Source organism: Heterocephalus glaber, unplaced genomic scaffold (genome assembly GCF_053883595.1).
Source record: "Heterocephalus glaber isolate CG9 unplaced genomic scaffold, H.glaber_assembly_v1.0 deba00000937, whole genome shotgun sequence".
Classification (NCBI taxonomy): domain Eukaryota; kingdom Metazoa; phylum Chordata; class Mammalia; order Rodentia; family Bathyergidae; genus Heterocephalus; species Heterocephalus glaber.
This window is the reverse complement of record NW_028258173.1, coordinates 99,650-125,817: the sequence shown is the minus strand read 5'-3', so window position 1 is coordinate 125,817 and position 26,168 is coordinate 99,650. Positions and strand designations below refer to the sequence as shown.

Here is a 26,168-nt window from a genome sequence, read left to right as displayed (position 1 = left end):
GGGCACCCAAGCAGTACCGGCAGGGAAGGGATCACACTGACCTGCCCTTCAGCCGACTGGGACACTGGGGGCAGCCCAAGGGTGTACCAAGGAGCAGCCTGAGCTTTCAGGCCAGAAGGAGCCGGGCCTGTTCACCAGGTGCCTGGGAGGCAGAGGGCTGCGGAAGCATTGTCTGGACTGCCAGGAAGATGGGAGTGGCGGACACACTCTTCTGCTTTGGAAATTCTGTTCTTCCCAGCCCCTGGAAGGAGCACAGGACAGCACGCTGATGGCCAGACAGGGCCCTGGGGGTCTGCTCCCCGGTGCTGTTCTCCAGAGGGAGAGCCTTCTGAACAGCAGCAGCCCTGATCCGGAGGTGTCACTGCCCCATGGCGCAGTCCCAGAGAGCACCCACCCTGCCAAGAACTGGACCAGGCCACCATGGACAGAGGGATGCCTGGAAGGTGTCAGGGGGCTGCATCCCAGCTGGCTGACCAACTTCTGGCCCTTCTCCTCCCCGGCAGGCATCTGGCCTACTGCTAACCCCCTCTGCAGCAGGAGCGAGTTGGAACGAGTTGGCTAGGCACCCAAATGGGTCTCAGCGCACACTGGGCCACCACCCTCAGACTGCTCGTGGTCGGACAAGTGGCTGGGCCTCCAGGGCCACCATTGCAGACCGCTCTTCACCGGGGACAGGGAAGGTGGGCGCCCACCACCCTCTCCCTCTGCTGAGGCCGGATACTTCCTGCATCCACGCCCATGCCTGGTTTGCGGCTGTCTTCACGGGAGCTGCCAGGGACCTGCAGACTGGGTAAGGTACTGAGGGCACCTTGGTGATGGGGCTGAGGGGCTGAGGACAGGCAGTGTGGATACAGGTGGGCGGGTGGATGTGATGAGGGACCTGGTGGCCAAGGCGTGCTACTGCTCTGCCCACATTATGTGCTCGGGGGCAACAGGCCAAGGGTGGGAGGAGCCTGCGCTACAGGTTGCCAGGAGCCAGGGCCAGCTCGGCCCAGCTGTTCTGGCCTTGGGGCTAAGTGAGCTTGTGGCACATTCAGAGGGTGGAAACCTGCATGGCCTCAGGACTCAGCTCGGTGCCATGGCAACCTGACCGCAGGCGTCTCCACGGCAGCAAGCTCCCCTCTCCCGGCCCTCACTGGTCGGGAGCTGTTTGGTTGTCCTGGAGCTGGGACCGCAGGGCGGCAAGGCCAGAGGCCCAGGCTTCCTGCATCAGAAGTAAATGAAAAGCGGGGAAAGAATGAGTGTGGGGCCTCCTGCCGCGACAGCCACCCGCTGGGCAAACGTCGGACACTGGTGGAAGAGACACTGTTGGCTGAGATGTGGGGAGGGAGGCACTGAGCCTGAGAGCAGGCGGAGGGCAGACGGCCACCACCGCCTCTGCCGGCCCTGGCCGGGGCTTCTCAGGCCGGTGGGGAGGGCGACGGCGGAAGTGGCGTCTGCTCAGGGACCGGGGTGGGGTCCTTCTTCTGGGGCAAGTGGGGGCCCACACTGAGCACCACACAGGCTTCCTGAGAGGCTCACTGTCCCCTGGCCACGGGCTCCACCAATCATCACACTGCGGAGGACTGAGTGGGCATTGTCTCCGGGCACCATGGCGGCCTGGGCTCACTCTAGGGTGCTGTCACAGCTGCACAAGCCACCGGGCTCTTGCTCTGTGTGTTTGCCAGGTTGGACAGGGGACCGGAAATGAGGGTGGCATGCAAGCCTCTGTGATGGGGACACTCCTCGATGCAGAGAGCCTCCGGTGAGCAGCCTGTGCAGGCCTCGCGTACCGCCCCCGAGTGTTGCCGCCAACCCTGCCTGTCTCTACTGGAGCCCTGGCCCTGGGGACATGCTCTGTGTGTTCGGGAGCCTGGACTTGAACAGGTTTCTCACCCGCCGGACTCGTCAGGAGCCGGACGTGTACATGTTCGCTATGTATCTCAGGAGGCTGAGGCAGGCTGAGCTGGGCAGGATGGTTCTGAGACGCACGTGCAGGCTCCGGGCTACCCCTCCCTCCAGAGTGGAGCCCCTGTGCTCTGCGCTTGCAGTGCTGCTGCCCCGGGGCAGTGCCCAGTGGGGTGTGGGGAGCCATGCTGGGAGGTGCCCGAGCTTCCCCTGGCTCCGAGTGTCATGCCGTCCTCGTGTGGACCCCAGGCAGCCTCTGTTCTGCTGCAGCGGCTCACAGACCCCATGATGTGTTCTGGTGGACAGGGGAGCCCCTGACAGCTGGGCGAGAGGCAAGGGTGTGGACATGGGGTGGTGGGGTGGGTGCCCCATCCGGGCTGTTCCTTCCCGTCAGCCTTGGTCCATTCTCCACGCACGATGGGCACTCCCTCGGACCCCTGCCCTACCTGGGACATCAGCCCGAGTCATACTTCTGTACAGACTCATGACTGTGCCTTTGATATAGAACCACGCTCTTGCAATTTATACTTAGACATTTCAGTATTTTACTAAAGATCTCAGGAAAGTGTGCTGCTCACTGCTGGCCCCAAGAAGGACAGACCTAACCCCACGCAGGGCTCATGTGCTCAGGGGCCCAAGAAAAGGTTGGAGGGGAGAAGCTGGCAGGTGACCCGAGGGCTGAGGCTGGAGCTGTGCAGCCCAAGGGGAGGGTGAGGGGGCCCCGCTATGCTGGTCCTGGGGAGACCATGGCCTCTGGGAGGGTGTGGGCAGGTGTGTCACCACCTAGGGCAAGGGGCCAGCAAAGTGGAGTCCAGCCAGGCTGCCCCGCAGAGCCCATGGGCCGAGTTTGGAGGGCACAGGTTTGGAGCAAGTTTGTTCCCAAACTTGTTCCAAAGGAGCCCAAGGAAGGAGTCACAGAGCTCCTCCCGGAAAGGGACTCCGGCAGTCTGAGCATTGCTGGCCTGAGAGCACCAGTGCTGCCCAGGGCCTCCTGCCCCACCCGGTGTCCTCTGGTTGTGGTCTCCAGTCTCCGTCTCCCTGCCTGGGTGCTGTCCCATCCAGGCTGTTCTGAGCTTCCCGACAGGGTGGACCCACTGTGAGCTCTTCAGGCGAAGCCCGCAGCTCACGCCCAGGCTCCGGCAACCTCCTCCCACCTGGGCAGGGATGAAGGAAGCCGCCTGTCTGTGGGACACCAGGCACAGCCCTGTGGCTTCCTCCCCAGGTCCTGGGACGTTTCACACCGGATGGCCCCCCTGGACACCCTCCTTAAAGTCCCACTCGGGGAGAGCCTCTTGCCATCCTTTGAGCTTTGGGACAGAATCCCTGGGTCCCCTGGTCCAGGTCCTCAGAGAACCCAGGTTCCAGCTCAGCCTGGAGGCTCCGGAGCCAGCACTGGAACTGCAGGGAGTCTATTTCGACACCGCAAAGCACACGGGTGTGTCAGCATATTTTCACCACGCAGAGCAGAAATACAGGGCTTTCGGAGGGTGGGTGTGGCCATACCCTGGCCCTCGCCCTGCAGCGGGTGGAGTCTTGGGTCCTAGGACCTGCTGGCTAGACCCAGTCCCTCTCATGGGGACAGGCTGCCACCCCGCAGCATGCCCTGAGCCCCTTTCCCTGGGGTCTCATCCGCCCTCTGGCTGGTGACACAGGGGCGCCCCTGGGCCATGACACTGGCTTCAAGGCTGGACGGTTTGCTAAGCACTTCCTCAGGCCCTCTCTGGGTCACTCATCTGCCCATTCGCCGGATGCTAAGCTCCCACTCAGCACCCTGCGGTCTGCCAGACCCTGGGGTGCACAGCGGCTGTGGCCAGTGTGATGACCGCTTGCCTCTTGGAAAGGCCCCTTCTCCACTGCAGAGGAGAAACCGAGGACAGTGACTGGATGGCCCAGTGCTCAGGCCTCTGGACAAGCCCATGGCTGTCGGATGCCACAACGCTGGTGTAGACAGTCCCTGGGGGTTGTGTCGCCTCCACGCACCCAGAACGGGCTGGGGCTGTTTGGTCTGAGGTCAGGGCCACCCTGCGCCAGCTGGCCTGAGTCGAGTTATGCATAGGAGGCTGCGGTTCGCTCCAGCACATCTCCAGGGCCAAAGTTCGACGATCGGATGTTTATAGAGGAAGGGCAGCGCTCTGGGTGTCGGGGAGACTACCCAGGCTCCAGGGCCTGTTCCCGGCATGAGTGCGGCCTGCACCCCTGGCGGACGCCCATGCCTCCGTGTCTGTGGAAATAGCCCACTTGTTTCCGAGTCTTTCACACACTTAAGCGTGTGATGGAAGAGGCTTACTAGTTTTCTCATGAAATCCTGAAGACTTTCCTTTTTGAAGAATAAACAGGTTTTGGACAATCTGTAATTCTCACAAGCTTAATTAGTGTTGTACACGAGAAGACGCCTTGAAACACACTTTTCTGGGTACAAACCCCTCCCTCTTTTGTGCATCCCGAGTTGGACCTTGGATCCATCTGGTCTGGGGCCCATTCGGGCTGACAGGTGCACAGGGAGACTCGGGGCCCTGGGGAGTCGTCTCTCTGGCCCAGGGCAGTGTCCTCCTGTGTCTGAGGGGGGATCTAAACCTAGCAACCTAATCCTACTTTTAAAAAAAGGTCAAGAAATGAAGCAAGTCACAGCATTGGCCCCACTTTCAGGAAGTGAGTATGGAGAAGATGTCACAGCAGAAAGGGCATTGTTCACGGTCGCCCTGCTCTCGGCTGCACCGTGCTTCCCTGTGTGGCGGTGGACGTGGCCAGGTCCCTGTGTGTGGCCAGTGGCCTGCGGCACGTCCAGCCACAGCCACAGCTGCCTCGCTGCACCCCAGAAGGGAAGGAGGCGAAGTGCTTGGCTGTCTGCAGGGCTCAGGGTGGCCCTGCCCCAGCCCTGGGGGTGTGCCGTGCATGGGTCTCCCTAAGACTCACGCCCGGCAACACAGCGTCCTGGGTTTCCAGGCAGCCCTCCGGGCATTGGTGCACGGACTCACATTTGCTGTGTCCCTGGATGCTCAGTCTCAGGGTCCCTGGGTGCCACTCCCGGGCCTTGTCACTCCCTCTGAGGCCCCATGCCTGTGGGCACCTGTCACCTCACAAGTCCATTGGCCCCACATTCACCTGGGTTTGGCTGGATGCCGTGAGGCTCCTGGACCTGACGGGGTGGGTTTTCCTGGATCCCCATGTGGCCCTGAGGGAGAGGCTGGGAATGTGCAGGCTGTGGTCCGTGAGCCCTCTCGGCTGCTCCTTCCAGGCCTCCTGCCTGGAACTTTGGGGACCTGCTCTTTCCAGGAGCCAGCAAAGGGCAGGTCAGATGTCAGAAGAGGGGCAGACAGAACCTCAAGCCCTGCCTGGGTGGATTCCAGAGAAAGGGGAAGTTGTTGGAGGCCCTGGTGGTTTGCAGCAGTGGGGGAGCAGGCCCCTCCCTCCCCTGCCCTGGGGCTGGGCCAGACCAGGCTGGAGGTGCCCTTCCGGTCACTAGCACTGAGGGGGCCGAAGGCTGTGCTGACCCCACCTGGGGGCTTCACAGTCTTTGCCCTGGGCAGTGAATGCATCCCCCCGCTCCTGCCTTCTTCCCTTAAACCTTTCTAATAGGTGATGAATTTCTGTTTCCAACTTCAGAACATCTCCCTCGCCTTCGCAGACCCTGCCTGGCTTCTGTGTCGTCCCGAAGTCCTCAGTGCAGCACACACACCTGACATTCCAGGTTGTTGTATGTCGCATCCACTTTTCTGCATGTTACTTTTAAATTTGAAAATTTTCTCTTCTTTTATAAGAGATGTTGTCTTTAGAACCAATTCAGATTTGCAGGACCCATGCCTCTGGCAAGTTCCCTGTTTCTGACATCTTGCGTGAGTGAATGCGGTTCATTAGCATGAACTACAGTCCACGCTCCATGCCTGTTGCTCAGCTTCTTTCACCTCCTTGCTCTGTAGGGAACCCCGTTCCCGGTCACATGACATAGGCGTATGCTCCCTTCCTTCCTCCTCCTCCTTCCTCCCTTTCTTCCTCTTGTGCTGGGGATTGGACCCAGGGCCTTCACACTGAGCTATATCCCCAGCCCCTGACTTGGAGTTCTTTATGAAGATGAGCCCTTCATCTGTGATAGGAATACCCTGTGCATCTTCTCCACGTGTTTCTTCTCTCTTAACTTTCTTTGTGTTGTTGTGTTTGTTTGGGCCTCAAAAAAAATCCTTTTAGGTACAAGCTTTTTGTCTTTTCTCTTACAGCTTCCTGACTCTCTCATGGTTGAAGGGCTCTGGTGGCTCCAGGTTATGACTGGCTTACCCCCAGCTTTTCTCCTGGTACTGCTATCCCCAGCTCCTTAGCACCCTCCTTCCCCTCCTGTAGCGCTGTGTGGAGACTGGCTTTGTGCTTGCCTGGCTGTGCCAGTGGTGTTTGCAGGCAGCTGTGTGCTCACTGTGGATGCGAGGTGCTGCCTACCCACACTCTGGAACTCATGTAAGTCCTGTCCTGCGGTCTGGCTGTGTGCGTGCCAGGCAGTGATTCCTATCTTGTGTCCAGCATGCAGATCAGAGCCCTGAGATAGAGTTGGTGCCAGGCTGAGCTCTGAGGGCCGGAGGGTGGGGCCAGCTTCACACCCACGGCCCCATCATGTGCCTCTCTGCTCCTGTGCTCACCCGTCAGCATTTCCTCTTCCTCATTGGATGCTGCTCCTCTGGAGGCCTGGATGCAGAGCCCTTATCTGTGTGCTCAGATCTCGAGAGTGAGCAGAGCTGCCACCCTCATCGGAGAGGAGCAAGCTCTTCTGCTCCAGGAGGAAGCTCAGGGTCTTGTTCTCCTCCAGCCCCAGTGCTCTGCATAGCAGCCCCCATCTCCAGGGTCCCGCTTTGTGCAGTTGCTGACTCCTGCTTTGAGGTCCCTGAGGTCCCCCTGGGCTGTGGTGCCGAGCATGTGCCTCTACTGTCCAGGGAGTGCCGCAAACCTCCTCGGGGCTGGCCTGTGGTCCAGACGCTGGTTTGGCCCAGGACAAGCCGTGGGGGTGATTTCGGAAGTGCTGGCCGTGGTGTGGTCTCATCAGCGCTCAATCTCACTTCTGCCTGTGTTGGACGCCTCACGGGGCTCTGTGGGTTTCCTGGCCTGGGGCCTGGATGAGGCCTCCTGATCCACCTCCCCAGTCCTGTCCCTACCGGGACCCGCCCCGGGCAAAGTGACGAAGCGGTGCAGTTGGCCACTCTCTGGGGTCCTCTGCCTCATCCTCACCCTCTGCTGCTCCTGGTCGGCTGGAGACTCATAGTTCAGGGGCTTTACTTTCCAGGGGCATCTCTGGTCGGATCCTGTAGCGAATCAGGGACAGCACGCCTGCACCCCGGTTTGCCCAGCCACGGTGAACATTTAGGAAGACTGTGAGGAGCCCATGCCCCTCACCTTCCACCCCATCCGCGGAGTGAAGCCACGGGCCACTCAGGCAGAAAGCTGTTGTCCTCGCAGATGGAGCACAGCTCCTCTGGGTGCCTGTGGCTTTGGTCTGAGTCCCTGAGTGGGTGGGGCTGAGGTTGCAAGTTTACGGGGCGTCCTCACCCACCCTCTGCCGGGTGCTCATGAGGAGCCCCGAGGTCTGTGGGTCACTCTGCTCTCAGGGGCCAGGGAACCATGTCTTGGCAGTGGCCATGAGCCCTGAGGACCACCTCCAAGGATGGTGCTCCTGTACCAGACTCCTCTGCAGCTGCTTTGTGGACAGACTGGCTGCAGGGACATGTCGCTGAGTTTGGCCGTGCGGTTGTCCGCTACGTGACAGTGCCACATGAGCTTTGTCTTGGTTTTGTCTCCTTAGAGTTGTGTGTCAGTCATGGTAAGAATGCCACACTGCGTGAATGATGACTGGTAAATTCCTTCTGAAGGACAGCCAGGAGGATGTCAGGACCTGGAAATTTCCATCGGGACAGCAGGCCTGCATGAGGACAGGGTGGGGACCTGGGCTGGGCAGGCAGAGGCTCCCGGACCCCAGTGAGTCCCCATTCTCACTTCCTGTTCTGTTATTTGTGTGACTCAAATATCAGGGAATTGAAAGGGCAATCGGAGAGAGAGGCAGTGAGCCTTGAGCGGGGAGGTGCGCCTCGTGGTGAAGGATGCTTTGTTGGATGACGAATCCCCCAGGAATGTCGGAGGCAGATCCAGACCCACGGAAGGAATTAGTCTGGGATATTAGGAGACCCTTCATGCTGTGTCCCAGGGGGCACACATGGAACTCATCTGAAAACCACTTTCTCCTCCTGCCATGGAGACTCCAGAGATTCCTTCCTCTCCCTTGAGAGAGGCTGGAGTTTAAAAATCCCCTGGCCCAGGTAGAGGGGAAGGTCCCGTGAAGGTGGCGGGGAGGAGGAGAGGGAAGGCCTAGCAGGGGGCGGGGCGTGGGCACAGAGGTTCGTGCTGTGCCAGTCAGCGTCACACCAGTGACCATGTCTGGTCCAGAACAGAAGTGCAGAGTCAATCCAGGGTCTTTTCTTGAGGCCGTGGTGACCTCCTCGCAGGGTTCTGTCTCCAAGGTCCAGCTGGAGGTGCTCAGGGCTGCAATCTCAGCTCGGTGGAGCCAGCTGTGAGCCCAGCTGACTAGGGCCCCGGGGACTCACATTCTGCAGCCGAGAAGCTGGGTGTGTGAGTACCGGAACGAGGCACCTGAGAGGGAGCCGGGGGCGAGGGGCGTGGGCGGGCTGGTGCTGGGCTGCAGTAAAGAGGACGGCACCGTCCTCTGTCAGCATGTGGTCTGCAGACCAGGCTGCCGGCCGTCACCCGGCGTTACAAGGTAACCGCCTCTGATGCCTCCAGGGTGCTTGAGAGCTGCAGCGCGCCCTTGAACAGGACTGAGCACGGCTCCTCTTTCCAGTGCTACGTCAGGTCGACGGACCTTTCTAAATGGTGCCCGTGTCGCGGCACGCAAGAACGAGGGCTGGGCCCTGCCAGGGAGCAGTGGGGCCAGTGGGAGTATGGGAGGCCAGCCCCCTGTATCTGAGGACTGCCGGGGGCCTTCCAACTGCACCCAGAGTTTCCACTTCACCTGTGGAGCTCTCGAACTTTTCTGTCCAAATGGACGGAGAAGAAGCCGTGCTGGGCTGAAGCTCTGGATCGTAAGGCTGGGGCTCCGAGCTGGGGTGCAGCACCCATGGTGCTGGGGGTGTTGAGCTCTACCCGCCAGCTCCCCCAGAGTCACCCACAGCCCTGCAGAGCCCCAGTGAGCTACCTACCAGCGCTTCTCTTGCTTAAGTTTACAAATTAGTCACAATGGATTATAAACAAGTCAAGAGTCTTCCCAACGCAGCGGCTGAAGCTCTCAAGTTCTGAGTGCACGTGAAGCTCTTTGCTGGCTTTTCAGGGTCACTTCGTTCCATCCAGACAACAGCCTTCCAGGAGGTATGAGCCACCTGATGGCCAGGTGAGCACTTCAGCCAGCGGTCCTTGTGCTCCGCTGCCACAGGATCCAAATCTTCACCTTCTGAGGTGTAATGTCCTCTCAGAAAATCTGCCCGTATTTCTGGCGGTGGGCTCTGTCACCCTGCAAATGCTCTCTATGCCGGACACCCGGGGAGTTCTGGGGTCTGCCTAGATCTTGAAGGCGACTGTACAGGAAGACTGGCTGCTGAAGGAGCCTCCCGAGGACACAGTGGGCCCAGCGCCCAGACCGGGTCCTGCTCAGGGCTTTCCTGGGTTTGGTCCTAAGTTCAGCATCAGGATGAGAGCAGAAGTGAGACCCAAGGCTGCAGCCCCAGCTTGGGTCTGAGCAGGGCTGGTGGCAGCTGTGGGTGGAGGGTGAAGCAGTGGTGGTTTGCGGCCACATCGCTCCTGAAGGTTCCAGTTCAGTTGTTGTTCAGTGGGAAGTCCGGCCTTGCTGCTGCAGCCAGCCTCAGTGTGCCAGCCTGGGCAGAGGGTGGCTCCCTGTGGGGCCCTGGGGAGAGTGGGAGTCTCTCTAAGGCAACCCCTATGTCTGTCCCTTGTTTCAGGAATAAAAAGTGAAAATGGAAATTAGCTAAAAACTTTGAAAGAAAGATGAGTAAACAAACAAGGACTGAAGTCCTTAAAGTTCAGGCATACCAGGAAAGTAGGGTTCTCTGAGATCACAAAGACCACAGGGATCCCAGGCCCTGTGCCCTTAGAGGTGGGGCAAGGGGAAGATGGGACCCACCGCTGTCCATCTGCCAGAGGTGTGGAGCAGACCGGAGCCCAGCTGCCCAGGGAGGTACAGGGAGCTGCACAGGGCCTCTGCTGCTCATTTCCTGGCATCTCAGCCTGTGGGCATCACATCATCTCACAGCCTTACAGGAAGGGTGCAAAGTGCAGTAAGGGGAAAGAGAGAGAGACAGAGACAGAGCCCGAGAGAAAGAGAGAGAGGAGTAATAATACAGTGTATCATCGCTGTTGTATTCCATTATTATCGCTAATCTCTTACTGTGCCTAATTTATAAATTAAACCTTACCATAGTTCTGTTCTTCTAAGAACAGGCAATATTTAGAGGGTGTGACATCATCTGCAGTTTCAGAATCTACTGTGTCTTAGAACATGTTTTCCCTGATAAAGGATGACTCTTATACACTTACAAAAAAATGGTAACAGAAGCAACAACAAAAATAGGGAAATGGGCAGAGACAAGAATTAGGCAATACACAGAGAAGCAAACCCCATGGCCTGAGTGTGGTCAGCAGAGGCAACCACACCCAGGACCTGTGACTATGATGTGACATCACTCCCATGCCTATTTTCGGTAATTGGCAAGGGCGGGGAGATTTTTCAGATGAAATTGAGGTCCCTAATTAGTCAGCCATGAGGCGATCGAAAGGAAGATTACCCTGGCTGGGCCTGGCCTATCCGATGAGCCCTGTGCTGATGATCAGGTCCTCCCTGGACTCAGAGACTCAAGTGGCACAGTTTGTCTCTCTTCTTCTGACCTTAAACAGGCAAAGGGCCTCCAAGTTCTACAACCACAAGGAGGCGAATCTTGTAATAACCAGAGGTCAGGTGGAGAAGGCCTTTTGCTCTCTGAGTCTCCAGAGGAAGGGCAGGCTGGCCAGGACTTTGCTCTCCCCTGCAAGACTGAGCAAAGAGCAGTGAACTCTGCATGGATTTATGACCCACAGAAGCTGTGAGATCAGAAATGACGTTGCCTTAAGATGCTAAGCTGGAAAATTTGTCACACATTAGAAAATGAGAATAGCAAGAAAGACAAAAGGACGCTCTACATTACTAATATGGAAGTGACAATGAACTATCCACCTGATTGCAGAGATTTAAAAATATAATGTGTACAGCTGCCATTAACATAGAGAAGATGTTTCTGAGGACATGTGAAGTATAATTTTGGGGACAGTGGCCCGAACATGCCACTCAAAATGAAATGAAGACACATTACCTTGGAGCATATCCATCCGAATTGGTAACCAGACCCTCAAAACATAAATAATCAAGTAACAGGTAAGAAAGAAAAGCTCACACCTAAATACGAAGTGTGACACATTGTAGATAAACTGCCAAAAAAAAAAAAAAAAGCAAACAAAATCTTGAAAGCAGCTGGGAGGAAATGACACATGGCTTACAGGGGAACAACAAACAGCCACTGACTTCTCCAGATCAGCGGAGGCCAGAAAATGTGGAACGCCACTTTTCAAGTGCTAAAGAAAGAAAGAAAAAACTGTTAGGCCAGTATCTATACCTAGAGAAAATATTCTTTAGAAAATGAAGACAACAAAAACTGCAAGTAGTAATTCGGTCAATGGGGTAATATTTGGGAAAAGTAGTCCACCCTTAGCCTCTATGGTCATACATATTAAAAAGCAGGAATTAAAACTATATCAGTTTGCAGACAAAATGAGAAATAGTTTTGCACCAATGGGAAGACACAGTCTGATATGTTTGTTGCACTTTGCGTGTTTGCATGTGGAGTGCTGAGACACAGGGAGAAGGTTGAGATGCCCCGGGTGTGGATCACACCTGGCCGTATGGCTTGTAGTGAGTTTAACGACAATAGCGAAAATAGCTAGATGCTGCTCTGCTTCTTACTGTCACCAGGGCCCAGCAATTCCAGACAGTGTCAGCGGCCAGGCATTGTTACTGTTTTTCATTAGTGCCTTTGAAGTGCAAAGGTTTTGGATTTTAATGAAGTCCAGTTTGTCAGTTTGTTCTTTTAAGGATCACTATTTTGGTGTTGTATCTAGAACCATTTGCTTGTGTTAGGTCACGATGATTTTTCTTCTAAGAATTTAATATTTAGCTATCACATGATACCCTTTGAGGATGTATGTGTGTGTGTGTGTGTGTGGTGTGTGTGTTGTGATAAATGGGTCTACATTCATCTTTTTTTTGCATATGAATATACAAATTTTCCATCATTATTTGTGGAACACTGTATTTTCCTCCTTGAATTGCTTGATAATTTTTTTGAAAATTAATTGACTATAAAGGTATGAGACTACTTCTGGGCTCTTAATTCTGTTCCGTCAATCTGTAAGTCTATGCTTAACGCCAATTCTAATTGTCTTGATTGCTGTGGAAATTAGGAAATATAAATCTTACAACTTTTTTCTCCTTATTCAAAATTGTTTTTGTATTCTGGATCTTTTCTGGCTCCATATAAATTGTAGCTCCATGCTCTGGAAAGAGAGCTTGCTAGGATTTCAGTTTGGATTATGTCATACTTAAGGAGTATGGATCATACCAACTTAAAGAGAATTGTTACCTAACAGCCTGAATCTTCCAATTCAGAACTTGGGCTGTCTCTCCATTCATCTCATCCATTCATTTAGATCTTCCTAGTGCCTCTTAGCATTTGTAGTTTTTAATCTGAAAGTTTTGCCCTTATTTTGTTAAATTTTATTCTTCAGGCTTTTAACATTTTTGATGCTATTGTGAATGGAATTATTTTTAAATTTGATTATTTGATTAATATGCAGACTCTCAAGCTGAGTGTAGTAGTGGTAGTGCACGCCTGTAATCCCAGCACTCAGGACGCTGAGTTCACTGTGCTACGTAGTTGGAGGCCAGCCTGGGATACTTAGTGAGATCCTGTCTCAAAAACAAATCAAAACAACTGTCACTGACAGTATATAGAAAAATAGTTTATGCTATAATACTGCTCATGGGCCCTGTGATGTTGTTGAACTTATTAGTTTCAGTTGTGTTTTTGAAGGATTTCTGAGAATTTTGTACATAAAAATAGTCTGCAAATACAGTTTTACTTCTTCCTTTCCAATATTTTGTTTGTGTGCCTTATTACATTGGTTAGATCTTCTGTACAATGTGAGTAGAAGTGGAGAGAGTAGATATTCCTGACTTAGCTCTTCTCTTAGAGGGAAGGCTTTTCATCAGTCTTTGATATTTTTGATGTTAGAGAGATTTTATATAGATATCCCTTGTCAAATTGAGGAAGTTACTTTCCATTTCACTTTGTAGAGACATTTTATTATGACTGAGTGTCAGATATTTTCATGCTTTTTCTGAGTCTATTGAGATGATCATGTAGTTTTTGTTCTTTGTTCTGTAATTGGTGTATATTCTATTAATTGTTAGATGTTAAACTAACCTTGAGTGCTAAGGTATAAATCCTTCTTGAACATGGAGTATTTTTACATGTTGCTGGATTCCATTTGTTGATGTTATGTTAAGGATTTTTATAGCTGTACCCATGAGGACCTTGGGCTATGGTTTTTGGTAGATGGCTTTTGTTATGATATAGGATAACTTGGCATCATCAGATGAATTTGGAGTTTTTCTAATATTTGATATTATTTCCTCTTTTAATATTTGCTAAAATTCACCAGTGGAGCTATTTGGCCTTTCCTTACAGAATGATTTTAATTATTGATTCAATGTCTACTTATAAGTCTATTCAGATTCTTTTTCTTCTTGAGCCAGTTTTGGTAATTTGTGTCTTTCTAGGAATTTATCCATTTCTCCTCAGCTGTCTTGTTTATTGGAATAAATTTTTCCATAGTATTATTTTATAATCTGTTTAATGCCTTTGGAATCAGTAGTGATTGCTTACTGTTCCTTCCTGATTTTAGTGACCCATGCCCTATCTTCCCCCTGTTGCTTTGGCTTCATGCACAAGCTCCGGCCTTGGGCCCTATCTTTCAACCCAGCCCCTACCAGCTCCTGTGGGTGTAGTCTCTGATGTGGGCTCCTTGGACACATGACAGAATACAGCCACTGCCCAGTAGCGTAGCTGGTATTAGAGAGGGACTTGGGTGGTGATGGTGCCTCTTTCTTTGTCTTCCCTGACTCTGAGCCCATGCACGCACTCCCCCCACCCAGGCAGGAAAGACTCAACTTTCTCTTGGGATGCTGCCTGGCAGGTGGCCTCCTGCATTTAGAGCCGACCTCACCACACAGATGCTCAGCAGAGCTCAGCATTGGGCTGCTCATCATGTGTCCTCCTCTTGTAGTTAGCGATGCCAGGAATAGGCCTGGATGGGGCTAGTATGTGGCAACCCTGAGGGCCTGCAGGGTGTTAGTGCTGGGTCAGTGCCCAGGAAGACTGCAGGGTGTGTGTCTTGGTCCTGGGCCCCTTGGACTGGGGCCTCTCCACCTTGCTGACCCCACTCCCAGGAAGGGTGACCTCAGCAAAAATCTTTGTCAGACCTGGGAACCACTTTGCCAGCAGGGCCGCCCAGACTGACCCTGCAGTCTGTCACCTTGTTTGCCTCTCCCAAAGGGCCACAAGGAAAAGTGTCACTAGAATCAAGTGTGACCTTCTACGAGTGCTCCTGATGCTCCAACTCATGTGGGGTCCAACAGTGCTCCATGCTTGGTTGGAACCACGTGGTTTGGGCTTCGTGCCTCTTGCTGACATTTAGTTCCTACCTAAACTAATTAGGCATAGAGAGAGGGCTGAGACCCCAACAAAAGAGAAATTACTGCCTTTGGGGAGGCACAGAACTCATCAGGCTGCTCTTGCAAGAGGAGAGGGCTTTGCAGTGAAGATTGGGGTTGTAAGTCTCGTGCAGGGCCCGAGCTTTTAGGTGCCCTGAATTTTGAGAGCTTGTCAGACTTCCAGGAGTCTCACTGGGTCTGTGACAATTACTCTGGGGTCTTGCTTGGGCCCACAGAGCTGAAGTGACTCTGCAAGATGCCGTTCACCCCAGACCTGTCCAGGCCCTGTGCTGACCTGGCTCGGAGGAGACCCCGAGGCCGAGTCCAGGGTGGGGTCTCCTCATGCCTGAGGTGCCTGCTCTGTGCTCCGAGGGCCTCCAGAGTGGTGCGTTCACTCCAGGGACCTCAGGAGAGCCAGTGGGACACCTCCTGGGGACATTGCCTCTGGTCTCTGGGCTGAGTCAGGCTCCCCATGATCTGCATGGCAACTGCTCTGGGTGCCTACGTCCAGGTCCTTCCTGCCTTAGCCACTGGGCCCCTTTGTCCTGGCGCAGCTCCTGCGCCCTAGAGGAATTCAGGTGTGGTCCTGAGGTCTTCTCAGGCCCCTGCTGGGAGACTCGTGGGGTGCGTGAGGTCAAGCCCAGGGCTGCAGGACTCACTCTGCTCTCCACAGCCCCCCAACACCCTAAACCTTTGGGGGTCTGGGTTCAGGACTGCCTCTCTGAGAGTAGAGCACCACTTCTTTCCCAGGGTCACCTTTCTCCCTTTCTCTGTCAGACTCCATATCAGTTAGGGTGATCCCCTTAGAGATGGAGGCTGCTGTAACATGTGGTGGTGTCCAGAGAAATGGTCAGCCCAGGATCTGAGCAGCAGGGATGCTTTTCTGTCCAAGACACCAGAGGGAAGTCCCCTCGGGACAGGCTGCGGGGACACTGGAGGCTGCTGGGACCCTGCTGACAGTGGCCCCACTATAGGCCGCACAGCAGCCTTCTCTCCAGGTAAAGACCTTCCACTGTCTTCTTTGGGCTGTTTATTTTCTGTAGATAATGTGTAACCATGTGGAGAGAGGGGACAGGGGGTGGGCGCTAGGATGTGTGCAGCTTCTGCACTGTGTGTGTGTGCGTGTGTGCATGTGGGTGTGTGCATGTGCATGGGTGCATGCACGTGCTCAGCGCTGCTGGACTGTCTTCCTGCAGAATCTGGTCCCTTCCCCTGCAGCCTTTGTGTGATGTGCCTCAGAGCCTGGCTCCTGGCCTCTGCTGTCCTTTGCTGCAAGACAGACATATGTCATCACTCTGGTGCAGGAAGCTACCGCATGTCACAACCAAGACTTGCAGACTGTCTACCTTGCTCACCCAGACTGTCAGCCGAAGAAGAGGGAAGTACTAGGAGAAAGTCTCCAAGAGTCGGAGTTTCTGGAACTTGGAAGCCATTGGCCGAGATGTGAACTTTGGTGTTTTTACGAGCCTGAAGACACACTAGTGTCGCGAGGCTGGTGCAGAGTGTGAGGGTCACTGACCTCTGCTGATGCTGCGATGGTGTGCTGTTTACATCCCCCAGCATTCCTGAGACTGCTGGGAACTGGGAAGATCCCCGAAGTTCAAACACCATCCTGCGTCCACCAGCCACCACAGGCATCTGGCTGGGAGCTGCTGGGCCCTGGCGACAGTGGGCAGAGCAGGCTGCAGGTGGGCACGGAAACTGAGTGACCTCAGGTCCATGGGCAGGGTGCCTGGAGGGCTCCCTGGAGGCTTCGCCCGGACAGCCCTAACAGTCAGCAACCCCCCGAGCGAGCAGACTACAGGGGAGGGAGGGAAAGGGGAGCCGGAAGAGGTGGGTGGAGCAGGGCAGGCTGGGCCCTAGGGCTCCGCAAAGGGCAGGAGTGAGGAGCCAGGCTTGGGTCTGGCTGAATCTGCCTGCACCAGCTCTCTGCAGGGCTGTGGGAACTGCAGCTCACCAAGAGCGACTCCAGGGGTAGGCAGGAGACTCTGCGTGTGGCATTCTGGCAGGACTGTGGCACTGCCTCCAGGAGTGGCTCTGCCCAAGCCAGGGGCTTTGGAGGTAGTGCCTTGGGGACCCCATTACTCAAACATCACAGGGCGGGGCATGGGAGGCTGAGGCCTGTAGGGAGAGGGAGGCGGGCATGGGCAGAGTGGCCGCTGGGCCTCTCACGTCCAGGCTTCTGAGCCCCAAGTGTCTCAGGGCCAGGCCTTCACCCCGAGGCTGCTTTATCAAAAAGACCTATTCCCTGTGATCGAACCACAGGCCTTAGAATGTCGCACCCAGATCCCTGCAATGACCAGCACCTGCTTTGCCTGCCCTGTGGGCCCTGTGGCTTCTGCCTTCAGGTCTCCTGCTTTTCTGAAAGTGCTGCCACAGGCCTCACTGGAAGCAGAGCAGCTCCACCCCACACTCTCTGTTCCCCATTTTCTGTCCACTTCTTTCTAAGCTGGCCTCGCTGCTTCCTCCCACCCTTCCTCACTGACTCTGGGCTGGATCCTGCCGAGCTGAAAAGTTGTTAAATACCTCACTTCAAAAGTATGTGCGAGAGCAGCTGGCGCCGGGTGCTGGTCTCTGCTGCAGAGGGAGTGGGCTGCCCACCCCGTCCCCACAGCCTGGCAAGGCTGGCTCTAGCCACGTGGCAGGGGCCACACCTGAAGGGCCAGCTGGCCAGGCTGCCTGCCGGTCCCCGTCCTGTCCTGTTCCTTAGCCCCGTGGCACCAGTGGCGTCTGGGTGCTGGGCCGGGCCGCCTGCTGCCTCCCCACCTCGAATGTGACGAGGTCTGGGGCCGCTGTCCATGGAGGATGATGCGTCCTGTGGTGAGAAGGGCCAGGGTGACCTCATTACCTCAGGTTGGTTTTCGGGGCAGGCTCTCCACACACCAAGGAGCAGAGGCTGCAGCCAAGCCCACAAGGGCCTCCTCATGCCTGCCACTGGCACCCACTCCTGCTCCAAGGCCCAGGCCACGTTCAGCGGTTGTGACCCTCGCCGCTCCGCAGGCAGGCTGGGGACAGGGGAAGCCATGGGCCTCTGCACCCTGAGGACACGGAAGCCACCAGACGTTGGGCTCGGGAAGGGGCCCCAGGGCCTTCCGTGTCTGATGCCAAGACTGGTTCTCAGAGCTACTGACAAAGCCCCTGGGTCTGCCCCACAGAGCGCTGGGTGTGGGTGGGGGGAGCACCCGGCCGGGCACAGCTCCAGCGCGGAGACCTCTCAACCCGGCAGGGCCAGCTGCTGTTCAAATCCCCTCCCTGTTGATAAAGGGGTTTCTGACCCTGAGCTTCCCCAGTCCATCCATTCAGCTCCTCTTCCCAAGAGACCCCGTGCCAGGGAGCTGTCTGCCCCAGCTGCGTGCCCACTGAGCCAGCCCGAGGGGAGGCAGGCAGCACCACCTCCCAGGGACCGAGTTAAAGGCTTTTACTTTTTTTAAGAGGAAAAATTATATGTATTTATTTACAATGTTTATTAGTATACGTTTGCGTTACGTAACGACTACAGCCCTTGGGGGGAGTTGGCACATGCGCACAACACATCTCGATTCTTTTTTTCGACCCCTTCCCTCCCTCCATCCCCTCCACCTCTGTTCCCCTTCCCATTCGAGGAAGATTTCTCTGATTCCTACTATCCAGCCCTTACTTTGCTCTTCATTTAACTTTTGGGCTTCTCATAGAAGAGAAGCTATGCACTATTTAAGCTTGTGCGTCTGATTTATTTCACTTAATGTTATGGTCTCCAGGTGCATCCATTTTCCCGCAAATGACTCAAGTTTATCCTTCTTCATGGCGAGTCGTGCTCTATTGTGCATAAATACCACATCTTCTTTACCCATTTATCTGTTGGTGGGGGTGTAGGCCACTTCAAGATTTAGCTATTTTGAGTGGTGCTGGTATAAACATAAGTATACACGTGTCACTGTAATATGATGTCTTTAACTCTTTGGGGAAGATACCTAGAAGTGAATAGCTGGGTAAAATGAAATTTCTAGTTTTTTGTGTTTTTTTGTGTGAGGAATCTCCATACTGACAGCCATAGGTTGTACTAGTTTACATTCCCACCAACAAGGTAGAAGGGTTCTTTTTCCCCAAAGCCTCGCCAGCATTTGTTATTTATTTTTTTATTTATTTTGGTACCAGGGATTGAACTTGGGTCCTTGCGCTTGTGAGGGAGGTGGCGGAACCAGTGAACCAAATCCCCGGCCCTGTTATTGTTTGATTTCTTTTCTTTTTTTTTTGGTACTGGGGATTGACGTTGGGTTCTTGTGCTTGCGCAGCAGGCTGCGAAACCGCTGAGCTAAATCCCCGGCCCTTGTTTGATTTCTTGATGATGGCCACTCTTGTTGGAGTAAAATGAAATCTCAGTGTTGTTTTAATTTGGATTTCTCTAATGGTCAGCGATGTTGTGCAGTTCTTCATGTTTTTATTGACCACTGAGAGGTATGTATTCATTTCAGTTGCCCATTTTTGATTGAGTCTTTTATTTTTGGGGGGTCTAATTTTTTTTAGTTCTTCATATATTCTAGATGTTAGTCTTCGGTCCAAGGAGTAGCTGACAAATTTTTTTCCCATTCTGTAGCTTTTCTTTTCACTCTGTCCATTGTTTCCTTTGCTGTACAAAGGATTTTAATTTGCTACGGTCCCATTTGTTGATTCTTAGTACTATTTCTTGTGCCACTTGGGTTTGTTCCGAAAGTCCTCGCCTACACCTATGTCTTCAATAGTTTTACCTATTTTGTCTTTCAGCAGACCAAGTGTTTCTGTTTTAACATGTAGATCATTGATCCATTTTTATTTTAGTTTAGTACATGGTGTGATATGTGGGTCTAGCCTCAGTGTTCTGTGGGTGGATATCAATTTTCCCAGCACCATTTATTAAAGAGGCTGTCTTTCCTCCAGCATATGTTTTTTGGCCTTTGGTCAAAGATCAAATAGCTGAATGTGCCTGCTTCTTCTATTCTCTTCCATTGATCCACATGCCTGTTTTTGTGCCACCACCATGCTGTTTTTATCACTGTAGCTTTGTAATGTAACTTCTAGTCTAGGATTGTGATGCCTCCTGCATTGCTCTTGTTACCCAGGATTGCTTTTGCTATTCTGGGACTCATCTGGTTCCATATGAATTTTAAGATTGTTTCCTCTAGATCTGTGAGGAATGCTGTTGGTATTTTGATTGGGATTGCGTTAAATCTATATATCAGTTTTGGAGGAAGGGTCATTTTGACTGTATATTTTCTAGCTCTCCAAGAATGGAAGCTATCTTTCTATTTTCTGATACCCTCTTCGATCTCCTTTGAGTACTATAGTTTTCATTGTAGAGGTCTTTCACTTTCTTAGTTAATTCTTAACTATTTAATTTTTCTTGGTGTTACTGTGAAGGTATTATTTTCCTGATTTCTTTCTCAGGAGTTCATTATTGATGTGCAGGAATGCTATTGATTTTTTTTTTTTTTTTTTTTTTTGTACCGGGGATCAAACTCGGGTCCTTGAGTTTGCAAGGCAGGCGGCAGAACCTCTGAGCCAAATCCCCGGGGCTGCTATTGATGTTTATGCACACATTCACAGTGTATGGTGATTATATTTATTGTGGGAAGTTGGTACCTGTACACAACACATTTTAATTCTTCTTTTTTTTCATCTCCTATCCCTCCGCCCTGCTCCTTCCAACTCTTGGTCCCTGTCTTCTACTTCTGATACTCTGTTCTCACATTGGTCGCTTCTCTGCCCATACTTTCAATAGAAGTTTTAATCTCCTGAATTTCTGTGTGGTACCTTTTCATGGGCTCTAATTATTTTCTGTGTGAGACATTATTGTTTTGCATTGCTTTGTTTATCTCAGCTAGCAGACTTGCTGATCATTTTGTTTATTAGGATCATTAACTCTTTAGTTATACAGTATCTTCTTTGAACTTGCCAAACATCTTACTGATCTGTTTTTGGTCTCTTCTTTTATCATTTCAAATAACTCAGCTGCGCAGTTTTTGATGCCCTCTGATGCCCCATGCATCAGCTTTGGAGGAGTTGGGAGTTTTTGCAGGCATTTTGTTGCCTCGGTTTCTCGTGTTTCTATGTTTTGTTTTATTCGTTTTCTGTGCTGAAGTGTGCAGGTTAATTATACTGGAAGAGTTTATTGCTAGTATAGAGACTTCTTTAGTTAATATCTGCTTTCTAGTTATGCACTCTGGGTGTAGCTAACTGTAGGTTTTTGCCTCTGTCCCCCCACCTGTTTACCCAGGAGGGGATGCTGAGGTGCATTTGGCTCAGTACCCCATTTCCCAGGAATGGGCTGTAGTACTGTGAATGACACGAAGGTAATCTGGACTTTGGCACACAGAGAAAACCAAACAATAACAACCACTATGACACCTAGCTACGGTAATAAATCAGCAACAATAAGAGTGCAAAGAGAGACTGGACATTGGCGCACACTAAGAGCCAATAATGCACCACCCTATGCATTATAGTATAAACATTAAGACCAACCAAATACTGATTTAAAGTAAGTATCCACTAACTGGGGCGATAAAAACAGTACTCAGCAGTAACAGCATAGGGTTAACCATCTAAAGACTCATAAAGCTTAATGGTTATACTAGGAACCACAATGGTGTGGGCACGAGAAAGGTAAACTTTAAAAAGTAAGCAATGGAAGATGAGAAGTTGATGAGAAAAGTGAAATAAAGGATCTTATTAAGAGATAGAAGGAAATTAATAGTATTCGGTAAAAGTAACAGAAAAGAAAGATCAAGAAAAAAGAAAAAAATTTAGAACAAACCAAATGAAAAAAAGAATAATAATAAGGAAAAAAATTGAGATAGATAGAGAGACCAGAAAAGAAAAAGGAAAAAGAGGAAAAAACCCCAAAGACCAAAAACAAAACAAAACAAAACAACCAATAAAGGGGAAAAAAAGGCTCCAAAAACTTCCTCTGTTTCCAGATGAGTGGTTTCTTTCTGGGACCCGCAGTTTCAGAATCCTGCGGGTCGAGGCCCTCTCTGCCTCATAGCCCGTAGGTTTGTGAAATGCCGCTCCGCCTCGTTCCAGCGCCCCCTCTGCTGGGAACCCCAGCCAGCCCTAACCCTAACCCTAACCTCCAAAGCCAGCCGTGCCTGTTGGCACTGGTATACCGGAAGCGGAACCGGTGACTGGGGTCCCTGCTGGAGGGAGGCAGCAGGGCGAGGCTCTAGCGGACTGCGGGACTCCGTGGCACCACCTCCAGATCCAGCCACCCCCCGAAAGCCACACCCACCAGGCCCCGTGGCCTCCGGGCCTGCGCGTGAGCTTCTGGGGCGACCCTTGTGCAGCCCTCACCCCCTCCGCGGCTGTCTCTCACCAGTCACTGCGGCAGAACCACGCTCAGGTTCCTGGACTGAAGCGGAGTGCAGGTGTCCCGTGCTCTGTCCCAACTCGAGGGAGTCCTTCTTGGAATAAAAGCCCACGTTGCTTTCACAGTTTGCAACAGCCATGGGCTTTTCTTGGGGCCAGGGCTGCTGTCTAGGCTGGTCATTTCTCCCCAGAGCTGCGGCCTGTCTGAGGGTGCCTTCTCTCCTGGGGCGCTGGCCTCATCCGGGTCAAGTCAGGCGTGCTTGGCACCTCTGCAGCCCTGGCGGCGGGAGTTGGCGGGTGGCAAGGTCAGTGGCGAATCCACTGTGCAGAGTTGGCTGGGGTCTGTGCAGTGGGTGCGGCTTCTCTAAGCTTTTAATTTTGATGAAGCCTAATTTACCAACTTTTTCTTCTAGCTGGTGATTAGTGTTTTCTGCCGAACAATCTCTGTGGACACCAGAACCCTGGAGTGGTTCCCAGCAGGTGCTCAGGTGCCTATGGGCTTCCTCAGCCCCTTGGAACCCAAAGCCATTTTCCTTCTGTGCCCTCAGGGCCCCCATAGGGCAGGCCCCACCCTGGTGGGGTGGGGTGGATGCTAAGTGCCCCGGCAAGCCCTAGCCCTACAGGAGTAGTTGGTGGGCTGCAGAGCTGGCCCCGGGGAGTAGACTCAGGAGAATGAGTCTCTGTGTAGGCACTGAGTGGGAGCCCTTGGCCTACACAGCTGCCACATGCACAGCATGACCGGGGCACATCCGGGATGGGGCCCCACCTCGTCCTGATATGAAACACCTTGAAGGTGCAACTCAGGTGGACATGGGCACATCCAGAGCCCTGGCTGCAGGAAGGTGGCTCCTCAGAGTGCCCTGAGCTGAGGCAGGACCCCCAGCCCCAGCCCCAGCCCCAGCCCTAGCCGGTGTCTTGTCTTCTGGGCCTGCTGCGCTCTGGGTGGTTACGCCCCTCACATCTTATGCTGAGTCCTAACCCCAAGGTGGCGGTGTTAGAAGGAGCGCCTTTGGGAGTGAGTAGGGTTGTAGGTCTTGTTCTAGTGAGCTCCCTGCTCCCTCCACCGAGTGATGACCTGGTGCGGAGGTGCCATGGACAAGCCAGGAAGATGACTGCCAGTAGATCCCAACCATGCTGGCGCCTGGGCCTGAGAGCTGTGAGAAACAATTTCTGTGTGTGTCAGTTGCCCACCTGATGGGAGTTTATGTCAGCAGCCTAAGCTAAGACCATATTTTCCATCCGCCTACCTGGCTCTTCTGGGTGAGGCTTCAGCATGCCACCAAGTGACTTCCAGCTTTGTGGCACCGATGGTCTCCGAGCTGCCTCTGGTGCCGGATCACACTCTTAGGTACCAGAAGCAGTACCCGTTCTACCTCACTGAGGGCCACACTCAAGCAGTGCCCTGGAGGGGCTCCTCGCTGCCTGTGCCCCGTGGACACACTCTAGGACAGGATGGGACAGGCTTTGAGGCCCAGATCCTCGCAGTTGAACGTATGTGCAGGAACAGAGCTGTGACAAGCACTGGACTGCATCCTGAGCACCAGGAGACCTGGTCTCCCAGTCCTGCCACAGGCGGTGCCCCAGTAAAACCCTCTGCAGTGGCTTCTGTCTTCGGAGCTGCTTCTTGTGGAAGCTGGATTATCCTATGCAGAGTGAACCATCCACAGAGCCTAGAGATGGCCAGTGTGCAACTCTGTCCAGAGGTCCTGGAGACCGCCTGGGTCCCTCCTGGGGTCAGCGCTGCTGCTAACTGTGCCTTGTACTTGGGTGGGCCTCAGGCTAGTGGGCCCACTGAGCCCTGGAGCACTCCCCAGAACAGCAGCGCTGCCCGATGCTCCTGCTGTGCTGTCCTGGAGGGTGTTCCCAGATCGGTTACCTCTGTGAGGAACAAGGTTCATGTTCTGTACCAGGTTCAGGAATGGGGAGAGATGCTCCTGCTGAGGGACGGGGTGCAGGCTCTGGAGGCTGCGGCAAGTGAACCACAGCTCAGGATGGACACCCAGGCCTCCACCCCAACAGCACTCAAGGCCCGAGGCTTCCCAGAGCTGTGAGCTGGAGCCCAGACTCCATGCAGCCCCTCCCTCCCTGCTCTGTACCACACCTCCAGCTGCACAGTGGAGACAGAGGTTGCAGGGTGGGTTGCTCTCAGAGCCTGCGTGTCCGGGGCTCGGGGTGCGGGTTGGTGCCGGGTGACAGGGGCGTCATAAGGAGTTCCAAGTCCACTGACCACGGCTGCAGGTGATGCGCTGCTTCCAAAACAACAGACTTCACCATGGAAGTGCCGGCACAGCTTCGTGGCTCTGGAGTGTTTTAATGCTTGTTTTTCTCCACTTTTCAAACATCTCTTCACATTTCCTCTTCTCTAAGTGGGTAGGGACAGACAGGGTTGATGTATCCCCAGCTTCCTCTTAGTGAGGCTCTCTTCTCTTCCCCCTCGAGGTCTTGTTTTGTTCTTGTTGTTGTTGTCGTTACTGTAAAGGTTTCAAACAACAGCGGGAAAGCACCTGGGTAAGCCTTACTGATGTGCAGGGTTGTGACCAGTGCCATCATCCGCAAGAGACCTGCCCCAACCTCATCCTCACCTACCAGGCTGAGCGTGGGGGTCACCGGCACCTGCGTGATAGAAATGCACCTGCCTGCCTGTGGGTCTGCCTCGGAGGCTGAGAGCCAAGCTCTGGAGCAAATGATGCAGACGCTGGTCTGTTCTGGACTGCGGGCTGGCTCGCCGCACCCTCCTGGCCTCACCGTCCCGGAGCTGCCCCACCCAAGACCGCGTGGCGGGGTCCCGGGCTCCCTCCTGGCTGTCGGCTGCTGCAGGAGCGGTCTCCAGCCCACACTGCAGCCCACTCCCTGCCCCGGTCAGGCCTTGTCGGCCCCGCTGTGGGCGAGGATGGGGGAGGGATGCTGCAGAGCCGGCTCCCCGTGGCTCTTCATGTGTTTTCTGCCTGGCTGAAGCCAGGGCACTGGGGTGGGCCTGCTCCCTAGGAAGATGGGAGAGAAGTGCGGGCTGTGGGACAGGGCAGGGGGCAGTCTCGGGCCTCCTGGGCAAGCCACAGAGGCCGCAGTGTCAGAAGGAAAAGAACGGAACTCTTGGTCCAGCTGTTTACATGGGCTCAGGCAGAACATTTTAAAATGGTTTCCCTCAAGTTGACCTCTTGAGCATTCTAATAATAATAAAAAAGCTCCTCCATAATGTCAGAATTTGGATTCAACAAATGCTGAGACCTTCCAGAGACACTTCACCAGGACCGGGAGCAGTCTTGAGGCCCAGGCACCCGCTGTTTGTGTGCGGGTCACATAGTGGAGCCCAAACACATGGCCCGACTTCGGGTGCCACCTCCCTGCCTGCCTGACTGGCCAGGCAGCCCAGAGAAGAGCTCAGCGTCTCTGAGCCTTGGTTTCTTCAGCTGTGGGGAGGCATTGCCTGCTCCGGCCTGGGGCTGCTGAGGACGTGGGAGCAGAGCAGGCACTTGCAGGACTTGCAGTAGGACTGGCTTGGAGTGGTCAGTGTGGGGTGAGAGGAGGGGGTGAGAATGGTCCTCACTGCCTGAGGTTCTTGCAACGGGATGACACCAGGGAGGGGTGGTTTTGAGGGCTCAGTGATGGGGTCAGGTTTGCGTCATCTTGACTTTGAAGGGCTGATGAGGCCTCCGGCAGAGATGTGTGTGTGCTGGCAGCGCTCTCGGGCCAGTCCTGCAGCTCAGGAAACCCTGGTCTTGTTGGACAGCTGTGGGTGTGGTGACCTCCCGGGGGCATGCATCCTCCCCTCCTTGCCACGGTACAGCTGGGCCTTCCCAATCCTCCCCAGCCAAGGTGCTGACGGTCCAGCTTCCCCACGGGGTGGACACACCCCACCTGGACCCAAGCACACTGACTCCTGATACATGGACCTTTCATTCAACAGCACAGAAGCCCTTCATGCTTCTTGGGGGATGAGGTGGGGCCCCGGCCCTGCAGGTCCCCAGGAAAGGTGTGTCCAGCGCTGGCCTGCACTGAGGGTCTGTATCTGAGCTGCACTCCTCTTGTGTGGTTCCTGAGTCAGGCCTAGCTTTCCATGCCTAGTGTGTTTGGCACCCAGAGAGGACCTCCGTGCCATCCCTGGAGGGCATGTGGACACTGCCCCAGGGCAGGGAGCCCCACCCCGACGCACATGTCTCCCAGTGAG

The 26,168-nt window shown here is 53.9% G+C and overlaps 1 long non-coding RNA gene across 1 annotated transcript in view; it reads left to right on the top strand.

Moving 5' to 3' along the window:
• LOC147828721 (uncharacterized) overlaps positions 1-25,204 on the top strand; it is a 30,133-nt gene extending 4,929 nt beyond the window's left edge. The window contains exon 2 of the long non-coding RNA XR_015450161.1: positions 1-25,204. This is a non-coding gene — a long non-coding RNA (uncharacterized LOC147828721).
• Positions 25,205-26,168: the final 964 nt, after the last annotated feature.